Genomic DNA, 12458 nt, shown 5'->3' with positions numbered 1-12458 from the left:
GTTTTCATGGATTTATATTATCGCATGATTTCTGGCGATTTATTGACTGACTTTACCCTTTTTTTATTATATGCATTTTTTTCACAAGCATTTATGTTTAAGATTTTTTACAGCGTGATTGTAAAAGGGATTTATTTGTATACGTGTACACTAACATTATAGATATAAAATTATAAAAGTTCTTTTTTTTTTCTTCACATGTGGTAACATCACACTTAAATCAACCCCAATTTTGGGGATTTGCAATTACTGAGTTCCCTACTTTGTATTGTGGATTTCACCCCTCACCTCTTTTTATTTTTATTTTTATTTCAATTTATTATTCCATTTATTATTTTATTTTTCTAATATACAGTTTTTTGCAAGGAGCACAATTACTATTTGGTTTCACTATAGTTTATGACTTAAAGGTATAGCGCCAGGTCTACTTTTCCTTTTTTCACTAGTTTATTTTCATCCGTTGGGTGATAATATTAGGTAGAGGCAGCTCATACCAACAATATTTGCTTCAACCATAGCGCAATCTCCTTTTTATTTTTTCATTCTTGAGAGAAATACTAAGGCATAGTGCTGTGATGTTTTCAGGAAGCTCTGTACAGCACCCCGCTGGCCCCTCCCACCAGCCATGATCTACCTGCATTACATAGAGAAGCACAGAGACCTAGTGATGAGTCTGAAATAAGGTATGTAATGAAAACAGAATGGTTTTATTTAAAAATGGTATCAGCTTGATAAAGGTGGGAGGAAAGAGCCAAGATAGAGGACGCTTGAAAGATAAAGGATACGATGTCTGACTGAGACAATAAAGCTTGCATGACTAATATAAGTCTAAAATATGACCTAAAAAAAATCAGATTTATATCTTGGAAAATCTTTGGTTGAGCAATTTGTTCTCTCCTACACTTTTAGTGATTAATAGACACTCTGAGCATGCATAACACCTGCTTGCCTTTACATGTGGCGCTTAGTAGTGAGAATAGGCAATTTTTATTGCACGGTTGACATAAATGATGATGATGTTCTAGTATTGATTGGGAGCAGCTCCTGATTAACTTTGACCTGACTGTTGAAGCCAATTCTCACTGATATGAAAAATCTAGCACCAGAACACTGAATAAAATGTGATCACTATGGTCCTTTGCATTGGCATTCAGTAGCACAACATATCTCGACAGGCTGTAGGGACACGCGGGATGACACAAGGAGGGATGAAGGAGGATGATACAAATATTTTAGTGCCAATGGTACACAAACATCTGTATCTAGCAAATTGACGTAATCAGCTTTAAATCCTGGCGGATCAGAGTCATAAATGTACAATTAACTCTTTACTTACATTATATTTTCAAAAGTATTGTGACACCCGCCTTTACACGACATGAATTTTAATGGCATCCCCGTCTTAGTCTGTAGGGTTCAATATTGAGTTGGCCAACCGTTTTCAGCTATAACAGTTTCAGCTCTTCTGGGAAGGCTGTCCACAAGGTTTAGGAGTGTGTCTATGGGAATGTTTGACTATTCTTCCAGAAGTGCATTTTTGAGGTCAGGTGATGTTTGGATGAGAAGACCTGGCTCGCAGTCTCCACTCTAATTTATCCCAAAGGTGTTCTATTGGGTTGAGGTCAGGACTTTGTGCAGGCCTGTCAAATTCCTCCACCCCAAACTCATCCATCCATGTCTTTATGGACCTTGCTTTGTACACTGACCAAATCATTTGGTGGAGGGGGGATTATGGTGTGGGGTTCTTTTTCAGGGGTTGGCCCCTTAGTTCCAGTGAAGGGAACTCTTAAGGCGTCAGCATACCAAGACATTTTGGACAATGTTATGCTCTCAACTTTGAGGGAACAGCTTGGGGCTAACCCCTTCCTGTTCCAACATGACTGCACACCAGTGCATGAAGCAAAGTCCATAAAGATATGGATGAGCAAGTTTAGGGTGGAGGAACTTGAGTGGCCTGCACAAAGTCCTTTGGAATGAATTGGAGCGGAGACTGAGAGCCAGGCCTTCTCATCCAACATCAGTGCCTGACCTCACAAATGCACTTCTGGAAGAATGGTCAAATATTCCCATAGACACAATCCTAAACCTTGTGGACAGCCTTCCCATAAGAGTTGAAGCTGTTATAGCTGCAAAGTGTGGGCCAACTCAATATTGAACCCTACGACTAAGGCTAGGATGACATTAAAGTTCATGTGCGTGTAAAGGCAGGCCTCCCAATACTTTGGACAATGTAGTGTATATAAAAACACATAAGAAGCAAGGGGCTAGTTTTTTTGGACAACAGATGCATTTATTTTGATTAAAGTAAAACTATAGGCAAAACTTTTTTTTTCACTTTAGATTAGATGAGTAAGGGAGGGTTATAACCCCTGTAAGCTTCATTGCCATCTGTGTCCCATTGGGGAGATATACCTTTACTTCCTGTCCCATAGCCAAACAGGAAGTGAGAAGGAATCCCTGCAAATTAAGGGAATCTTTTGGGGCCCCCCAGGTCACCAAAATGAGTGTCCCATTGGAAGATTTCCCCTCTATAAGCCCTTGTACACACAGTCGGAGATTCCATCGGAATGTTTCCTATCGGAGCATTTTGTCGGATATATTGTGTGGTCTGCATCGGACTGTTTCTGTTGGAATATCCATCGGACCAACTTTTCCAACTTGCCAGAAATATTTTCCGACAAAATGCTCCGATCGGACATACTCCGATCATGTGTAGCCTACTCCGACGGACAAGGTGCCACGCATGCTCAGATCAAATTCCTAGACCAAAGCTATTGGCTACTAGCCTGAACATAGTCCCGTCGTAATTAAATAACCTCATCACGTTATGTACAATTGGATTTTCTGACAACTTAGTCCGACCGTGTGTATGCAACATCAATCCTGGACCGCTTCCGGAATTACTCCGACGGATTTGGTTGTCGGAATCTCCGACCGTGTGTACAAGGGCTTACTGTTCTGGGAGCAAACCAAAATATAGAATTTGCTTTCATTCACTTTCAATGATAATGGTAAACAGGACAAATAGAGAGGATGAATCTCTGTTACAGGGACACAGACAGAAATAAAACTGACAGGTGTTCGAATCATGGTTTTTAGCGGGAACGGGCGGGGCCCAGTTACGGCACCTTTAGCACTAAATGTATGTAATAGCATGGGGTGTGGGGTGTGCTGGAGGGTCTATTGATGTTGGCTGCTGGGGGATCTATTGACACTGGTGGGGATCTGATTTTGTGTGAGGGTCTATTATTGCTGATGGGGAATCTATTGTTGCTGGGGGGGTCTTATGTTGCTGGAAGGGATCTACTATTGAGGGAGAGGTCTATTTTTACTGGCTGCTGGAGGATCTATTGATGCTGGCTGCTGGGAGATCTGTTGTTGCTGCTGGGGGAGGGAGGTCTAATGTTACTGGGTGTGATATTAAGTTGTGGGTAGTTCACTGTTGCTGCAGGGGATCTATTGTTTTTGAGGTGGAGTTCATTGTTGCTGGGTGAGTCTATTGTTGTGTGGGGATCTATTGCTGGGATTCTTTTGTTGCTGACTGCAGGGGATCTATTTTACTGCTTTTCCTTTTATCTTTAACATGTTCCATACAAGAGATTTAGCACCACAAAATGATACTTGGTTCTGTATTCTCTAAAGGGGCCAATACTGGTAGGTGGGTAGGGGGTGGAATCAAAGGACGGTGGTCAGAGGTGGGTAGGGGGCAGAGACAAGGGGTGACTCAGTTCCTGCACCTATTCTCCGAGAAAAAAAGCCCTGGTTCTAATCCATCTCCATTCTATCCAAAACGAAAAAAAAGTTTTGCCTTTATACTTTAAGGTTTGTAATTCAGCTATATCATTGCCGGGTTTGAACTGATACATTTATGGCAATGCTTATATATATATGGAAGGGCACTGAGCATATCATTAGCAATTATGATAAAACTAAAGACCTAAATGATTTTTCCTTCGTATAACTGTACTTGACATCTGTAAATTATTGATCCCTGTACTTAGTCTTTATTTATGATCTTGCTCTTTTTTTTTTTCATGTAGCTTGATATGTCATTGTAGAATTTAAGGGTCTAGGATAGTCTATGTATCTATGTATGTGCAAACTTTGAAAAAAAAAAAGTTTAAATTGGAAAGGATAGATTAATATTGAAGTCAAATGTCATAAAGCTTTAGGCTCTAAACCTGTCAAGTGACATACAACTGTGAGCAAAATCATTTTTTTAATGCCAAAAAAACTCTTAAAAATAAGACTTGACCCCCCCAGATGCCAGTAAAGATTACTGTCATTCAGAGACATGTTGATTTCGGCTCTGGTTTACAGCTGGTTTTTGTAACACGCAGTCTGCGGCACATGCTAAAAAATGAAGCTGGTTGCTTTTTTTTTCCTAACCAGTGCAGTGCTGATTTGCCTCCACCATACAGAAGCTGTTAATGACCTGTCACTGTAGCAGCAGCAGATGGAGCAGGACTACAGCCCTGTTTGAGGGTACTGTCCTCTGCCTCTAAATTATTAATGCCCAAGCTGTCAAATCTTCACTGCAAAACTGTCCCCGAACATAACCTGGAAATATCATAACCCTATCACACAGATACATGAGAAATAACAGCCAAGACTGGGAAGAAAATGCTGTAATATAGCTCTAGCTAGACTAGACTTCAATTTCATCACACAAATTGTGTACTATAGAGATCTTTATTTCCATTAAAGTGAACCCGTGCTTTGCTCATTTAGGCAACTGATTCTTTTAAAATACAGTAAAACCTTGGATTGCGAGCATAATTCGTTCCGGAAAAATTATTGTAATCAAAATGAAATGGAATATCAAAGCAACTTTCCCCATAAGAAATAATGGAAACTCAGATGATTCGTTCCACAACCATGTATTCATATAAAAATGATTACAGCAAAACAAAATACAATATAATGAAGGCTTCTTGAGCCCCCTCCCTAGGGAAAAAGAGCCTTGACTGATGGGGGGCATGTCCAGGTGCCGAACAAGAGAAACGATTGGTTGCAACATGGGGATGGGATGGGCCTGAGCTCAGGGAACATGTTCCCCAGGGAATTCTGGGTCTTTCGGAAGAGTCGGATGGAAGGGCTACCCACCCTCCCGCCCCTTTTTTCCTCTGTTATGGTATGTCACAGCTTGCTGCGGTTTCCTGACCTTGCCAGCAGTTAAAGTTGCTGTAATGGGCTATGCCCTTGATGAAAAATTTAAAGTAGGCTGTTTGCCCAGCGCTTATGGTAAGGACAGGCCCCACTTTAACCTTTGGAATTGAGTGCTCACAGTATGACTGTGACTAGCACTGGTTAAATATATTCACATGTTACGTGTTGGAATTTAATAAAGCTGTGGCCTTGCCCTTTCCAACCTAATGGTTGTAAGTGTCTTATTTAATGGGGTAAAATGGCAAGGGTGGTGGGGGATTTGATCCCATTGTGTTACATTAATTGGGACCTAGGCCCATTACGCCTCAGCAGTCAAGTGTTCTGTAAAAATAAAACTAAATAACCTGCACTTCAGGAGCTACAGAATATAAAAGAGAAGAGAGGTGGTTCACATTGCTGCAATCTGAAAATTGGCACAACTTTGCCAGGCAGCTTCGACACAACTTCAAGGTAACTTCGAGGCAACTTGGAAAGCAATGTCAGGGAATGCCTGGGTAATGTTCCTGTAATGTTGGATCCAAATCATATTAATTAGGATAATGACTTGGAGGCAACTTCCACTAACGTCTATGGGCACAAGTCAGATAGAAGTCGCCTTTAAATAGTACAGGAACCTTTTCTAAAGTCAAAGCGACTTCAGTAGTGCTAATTAAGACAGCTCTCATTGACTAAAATGGGATTTCACATGTCATGCAACTTGTGGTCTCACAAGTCAGATCTCAATTCACGACGCAACGCTACTCATATTGCAAGATCTCACTCGTTTATCAAGTTAAAATGTATAAAAAAAAATGTGCTCGTCTTGTAAAACGCTCATAGACCAAGTTACTCGCGATCCAAGGTTTTACTGTACATCTAAAATTTCATTTTGAATAGAGTAGGGAAGGATTAAAACCACTGTCAGTTTTTTTTTGTTTACAGTACATCTCTACCTCATTAAGATTTCCAATCACTTTCTTTCCTGTATAGACTGAGCAGAGAGTGAATGGATATCTTTATAATACAAGCAAAATCTCCTCTTAGACAGTTGTAACAGGAACAAGTCTCCCCCATTTTCTCTTCTATTCTTTTTCTGGTGACAACTCTGTATTTATAGTAGAGTCACCCTCATTCTTAGTCCTGGGGACATTAATGGTCAGGAAAATTAGAAAAGATGAATCTCACTAATGGGGACACAGAGAGCAATGAACGTGTGACAGTGATATCAACCCTCACCTTTATGTCCCAATCTAAAAAAAAATAAAGTTTTACCTTTAATTATACATTCATTGCTGCCTTTTCCAGGTGCTTATATATGCTTTCTTTTCAGGCCCCCACTTCTCTCTTGAGTTTAATTTCAACAATGAAATTAAGCGCTGTGTAAACTCTGGGTGATTGCTTTAAGATTACAGGACTGGGGACTATCTGCCCACCCCGATGTGACAGTCTGAGGCCTGGCCAATCCTCAAGCCCTAGCATCGTCATGTGGCAAGGTACCTCCGCATGTTGAGGGTATGTAGCCTGATATGGTTCATAAACATGGGCCCCCTTTTTCCTGGCCTACTAGGTTGCATGCACAGATAAGTGTCTTCTATGGATTTTGAGGGGAACCTCTTTTACTTATTGTTATTTGTGTAGGGTTACCTCCTAAAATTAATGGATTTTGTGAATTTCCTTTTCTGTGGGTCCCCCATTATCATCTATTTCAGACCCTCGCCTAGAATAAGGGAATTCCCAGATGCAGTGGCATATTATTCATGGGTGCAATGTATACAGTGCGCTGTCCCCTTACACATTGTACAACATGGGGTGACACCGATTCTCAGTCTAGGGAAGGAGCCAAGTGGGCTGCACATACCAACCAACCCCATGCCTGTTAGGGAAGGAGACCAGTGGAAGCTGAACCCAATAGCTTCTGGGAATCAATAATATGTAACCAGCGGGCACTACCGAAGTGCCTGCTGGTTACTGGATAGCGGTCATCTGACAGGGAGAGGAAGGGAAGTTTCACTTGATCCTGTGAGGAATGAGAGAGAGAGAGCAGTGATGTTGCTCTTGGGCACAGTGCTGGATCAAGGTCAGGATAAGGTAAGTATTTAGTGGGGTGGCTGAGGGGAGCTGAACATGAAAGTTTTTTTTAACCTTAATGCAAAGAATGCATTGAAGTAAAAAAACTTTAGCCTTTAGAAGCACTTTAACTTTTGGACCTAGAGACAACAGTGCTTGACTTCTTCCCCAGCAATGTCACAAATCACTTAAAGTGATATTAAAGTCTCTTTTCTTAAAAAATAAATAAAATAAAAAATAACAAACATGTTATTGCATTGCGGTAGCCAATGACTCCTGCTGCTGTCTCAGCCAATGAAGAGCCGGGGCACTCGTGTACATTGGCTTGAGATAGGGCTCAGGTAAGTATTAGGGGGGCTGCTGCACAGAGAAGGGCTTTTATCTGCATGCTTAGAATGCATGGAGGTAAAAAACCTTGACTCTTTAGAACCACTTTAAATATAACTTGCTAAATCAGCGCATGTGTAGTAGGCACAGGGGGGCAAAAACACCTCTACCCAGACATGTTGTTTGCAGCTGAAGCAATTAAAATGGCACTTTTGATTTGTAAATGTCAGTTTTGCTGTATTAGATTGACAGGCACGTTGAGGCCACACACACCCCCACACACACACACACTATGCCAGTTGTTTGGCAATGGCTATTACTGTTTTTTTTTTACATTCAGCTCTTATTGACTTCAACGGGGTTTGGATTTTGCACCCAAACTTTAGTCATGTTCTACAAACCTGCCCCCAACCAAAACCTAGGTACAATCAGCTCATCCCTAGTGAAGATGTTAACGCGAATTCATTCCAGCAGTTATTATTTTAAAATTGCTTAGAGAAATAAAAAAAAAGCTTTGAGTGACTAGCAAAGATCTTATTATATTATACTACTGACATATAGCTTGATCATTTCAGTAAATACTAAAATGGCAATTGTAACACAAAGCAAAAATTCTACTGAAGTGCCAGCAAAGATATGTGTGTTATTTAATGTATTCCTTTTTTTCATGTAAAATACCTTTTAATAGCATATACATTAAACGTGGTACATTTTCAAGCGTTGGATGATATTCTTCCTCACACAATGACTTCCCTTCCATTTACAGAACAGCCACACCAAACTAAAATTACACTAAAGTGTCAAAATTTAAAAACTCTAGAGTTCTAAATGCATTTCTTTTAAATATTTAGCAGATGACTTTGAATATTAAAATATTGCATTTTCAAAATTGTAAAAATGACTTTACTCACCAAGCTGTAAAATAATGAATATAAGCATTTCATTAATGAGCTATAAGACAGATTTGAGTCTCACTCAACTGAATAAAATACAATTCTAAAAATCCAGACACTAAGAAGAAGGAATAAGGTGACCCAAAAGACACCGGTTTGACATTCCCGCTACAGAAGAACACTGCCAACGCTCATTTGAAAGTCTCCTTCAGCCTAAAATAGCTGCTAACAGGACAATAGGCTGGGAAGCAAATTTACATACAGTATTGTTTCAATCTGTCTAGCATGAGTGGTTTTACATACATATTGGGGAAGTAATTGTATACAAAAAGTCACTTTTTTGGGGGTTTGCTGTTAAAAAGTAAACTTTGATGTTTTGAGGCAATTTTATTGAAATAACTTTTTTTTTTTATGTCGAATGACTGATGTTTTATATCTTTTTTTTACTACTCATGTAAATCATGACTCGAAGATGCTGCACTCCTAAGTAACCCACTCCTGCTCCAGTAACCCACTTCTCTCCAGTGCCAGCAAATGAGAACCCTTTATTCCACCCCCTCCACTTTCTACCTTACTGTATATGTTAATCTTCATAGCAGAATCCCCCCCCCCCCCCCAACAATTGTGAGCTGTCCCTTTCCTGTACTGCAAAATGAAAAAAATATATAAAAATGTATTGAAACATTTATTTTTTTTGGCCTGTTTCGTTTCTTAGAGCAACACTCCAAGCACCCATCCAACCTGCTCCAGTAACCCACTTCTCTCCAGTGCCAGCAAATGAGATGCCCATCTTAGCCTAATGTGCAAAGTTGGACTTGGAGATGCCGCACTACTAAGAAGCCTATTTACTAAATCAGTAGAGGGAAAGCGGCATCAGCCTAGGCTCCTCCCAGGCCACACCTCCTGATGTGTTTCTGTTAAATAGGGTTTTCCCTGTGGGTGGGGTAAAGCGCATCAGGGAGCGTGGCCTGGAAGGAGTCTAAGCCGATGCCGCTTTCCATCTACTCAGTTAGTGCATAGGCTGCTTAGTAGTGCGGCATCTCCAAGTCTAACTTTGCACATTAGGCTAAGATGGGCATCTCATTTGCTGGCACTGGAGAGAAGTGGGTTACTGGAGCAGGTTGGATGGGTGCTTGGAGTGTTGCTCTAAGAAACTAAACAGGCCAAAAAAAATAAATGTTTCAATACATTTTTTTCATTTTGCAGTACAGGAAAGGGACAGCTCACAATTGTTGGGGGGGGGGGGGGATTCTGCTATGAAGATTAACATATACAGTAAGGTAGAAAGTGGAGGGGGTGGAATAAAGGGTTGGGTGGGGGGGAATAGAAAGGATGCGGTCATTAATAATACATAGTGGGGGGAAAGCAAAGGGAAGTGGTGGTGTAATAAGGGTAGGGGGAAGGGATGGCTGGACCTATGGTAGTGAGGAAGAGGAATAACCTCATATCTCAAACAAGGCTGCATGGTTACAGTGGTTTTAACAGTTCAATTACCATAGCTCCAAACTGTCCCTGATTTGGAGGGACTGTCCCTGATTTCGAGCAATGTCCCTCTGTCCCTCTTTCCCCCTCATTTTTCCCTCATGTTGGTCTGATCTATATAGTTGTATATAAAATGCACTTTTAATCTTTCAAAAAGTGTTTCCCAGTGCTAATTTTTTTAAAACCAATATAAAGGAATAGTAGTGGTAAAAAAAGATCCTTGTGGATTTAATCAACTTTTTTTTGGTTAATCCTCCTTTAAGGGGGTGTGGCAGGGGCGTGTCCTATGCCTACATACATTTGTTAGTAGGTCGTGAATCAAATGCTGCTCTAACTCATTTAGTTGTATGTAAAGAAAGAAATATTGTATGGAGAAGTGTGGGATAGCTAAAAAAACAACCATACATACTCATCTATAAAGCTGGCTCTAAGATCGAGAACTGAGCGATCACATGACCTCTGATCACTCAGTTCTTGGTCCTCTCAGTCATCGCTCTTTGCCATGCCACTCCAGCACTCAATGGGCTGCTATGCTGTGGAGGAGGCAGTGCACTGAAAGGCTGAGACAGCTGACGGTCAAATATCTAGGTGGATTCCAACCTTAACCCTTTGACGTTCTGCTACACCGTTTGGTAGAGCACATTTTGAGTCATGCCAACTCATTGCAAAATGTGGACTTTAAAGGGTTAAAGTCAGGATCCCTGCACAGCCTGGACCGGCTCTGTCATGTCAGCTGACAATGAACTTGTGACCCAAAAAACTTTGGCCATACTTCTTTTTGAACAGGTACTGATTTAGGTACTGATTCAGGAACAGATTTGTATCTATAAAATATTTATCTTTTTATTGTGTGTGCAAATTTTAGCTTGCGCTATTGAGCTCTGTAAATAGCAGGCTTTTCCAGCAGACAAAAATAGGCCAAAAAACATGTGTTACCTACAGCTTTTAAGTTTAAAAAATAGGGAGGATTTCATATTCATCCAACTGAATAAAAAAAATGTATATATATATGAAGGCCAGTATGGAGGGTATTTAGCCAGGCTACCCACAATGGTTGGCGTCGGTCCCAGTGTGCAGTACTACGTCACTAGGCCGACTTTTACAACTCACTACGTGAGCTTCGTGTTTCGCAATCCAGTGTTATTCCGTTCCCGTTCGCAAGCTTTCGACGACCGTTCAAGCTGCCATCGCAGGTAGGACTTTGCTGTTATCTTTCTTCTTAGAATTTCGAATCACAATGTTATTATGTTATATTTCGCTAAATGTCATAATTACGGCTCCGAAGCTCTTTCCATGGCATCTTTCGTATATATCTTTCTTTCTACCCAATGCGGGTCATTCGAGCCAGTTGCAACCCCTACATCTCTTACGAAACATTCACTTCACCTAACTGACCCCCTACACCTCTTACTGGATAGAAAACACTCACCAAACAGTCAATCCAAATATAGTCGCAACCACGCCTCTATGGTTCGGATCCTCTGCAATCACAAGCCCCTTCAACCTCCGTCACCATTCAGTCAATCCGAACTCACTCATATCATCGGCGATACGGTCGGTTCCGACATACGAGCCCCTTAGTCACCTTGCATCTACGGCCGATTCGAATCTAGTCGCAACTTCGCTTCTACATTTTGGATCCTCGCAATCACAAGCCCCTTCAACCACCATCACCATTCAGTCAATCTGAACCCAGCCATATCATCGGAGATGCGGTCGGATCCGACATGCGAGTCCCTTATTCACCTTGCATCTACGGCCGATTCTAATCTAGTCACAACTTCGCTTCTATGTTTCGGATCCTCTGCAACCACATGCCCCTTCAACCACCTTCACCATTCAGTCAATCCGAACCCAGCCATGTCATTGGCGGATCCAACATACGAGCCTCTGAGTCACATCTACAGAGGATTTGAGTCTAGTCGCAGCATTGCCACAACAATTCGTGTCCTCACCAAACACAAACTCAAACAACCAAGCCGACTTGCATCACCGACTCAAACGAGTCAAATCTTTCACAGACTATTCCACTATTCCACTAGTCACGATGACAGTACGATTCCAGCGGTACTTACAATTCACTTTCTGAAGTCTATCCACGCATGGTCATACACAATTCCCTCCACCAAATTCGCTTAGTGTTGCACACGGTCAGTCCTACACAATCACATTTTCTCTATAACCTTTCTTTCGCCTTTCAACAAGGCTGCGTTCTTGCAATCTTGCAATCGCTGAAAGTCTCTGCATTTGGCTCAAAGCGGCCAATCGTCTAAAGTAGCAATACGGCTACTCAGGCGTTTTCTCTTTCCCTTTTCCCCCTTTCAGGTCAGTAAGCTTGCCAACTGGTCCATCCTACACCAGGCTTGGACTATCTTTCTCCCAGGTAAAAAAAAAAAACGTTGTCAAGGGCTTGCATCTTTCATCAGGGGGTCAGCTACGGCGCCAAGACAGTTCTTACAATCCATCTTTCACAAACTGTTTCCATGTCACCCTACTACAGGTGTTTGGTCGACCCAGTTCTCGACCCCAACCAAGACTTCA

The 12458-nt window shown here is 41.3% G+C and overlaps 1 protein-coding gene across 2 annotated transcripts in view; it reads right to left on the bottom strand.

The window, feature by feature from the left end:
* The window catches only part of UNC5A (unc-5 netrin receptor A), a 572106-nt gene that overhangs the window by 463433 nt on the left and 96215 nt on the right, over window positions 1-12458 (bottom strand). The window lies entirely within an intron of this gene.

Source organism: Lithobates pipiens, unplaced genomic scaffold (assembly GCF_037356315.1).
Source record: "Lithobates pipiens isolate NorthernLeopardFrog02 unplaced genomic scaffold, aLitPip1_a1.2 Scaffold_8, whole genome shotgun sequence".
Classification (NCBI taxonomy): Eukaryota; Metazoa; Chordata; class Amphibia; order Anura; family Ranidae; genus Lithobates; species Lithobates pipiens.
This window is presented reverse-complemented; position numbering and strand designations above follow the sequence as displayed.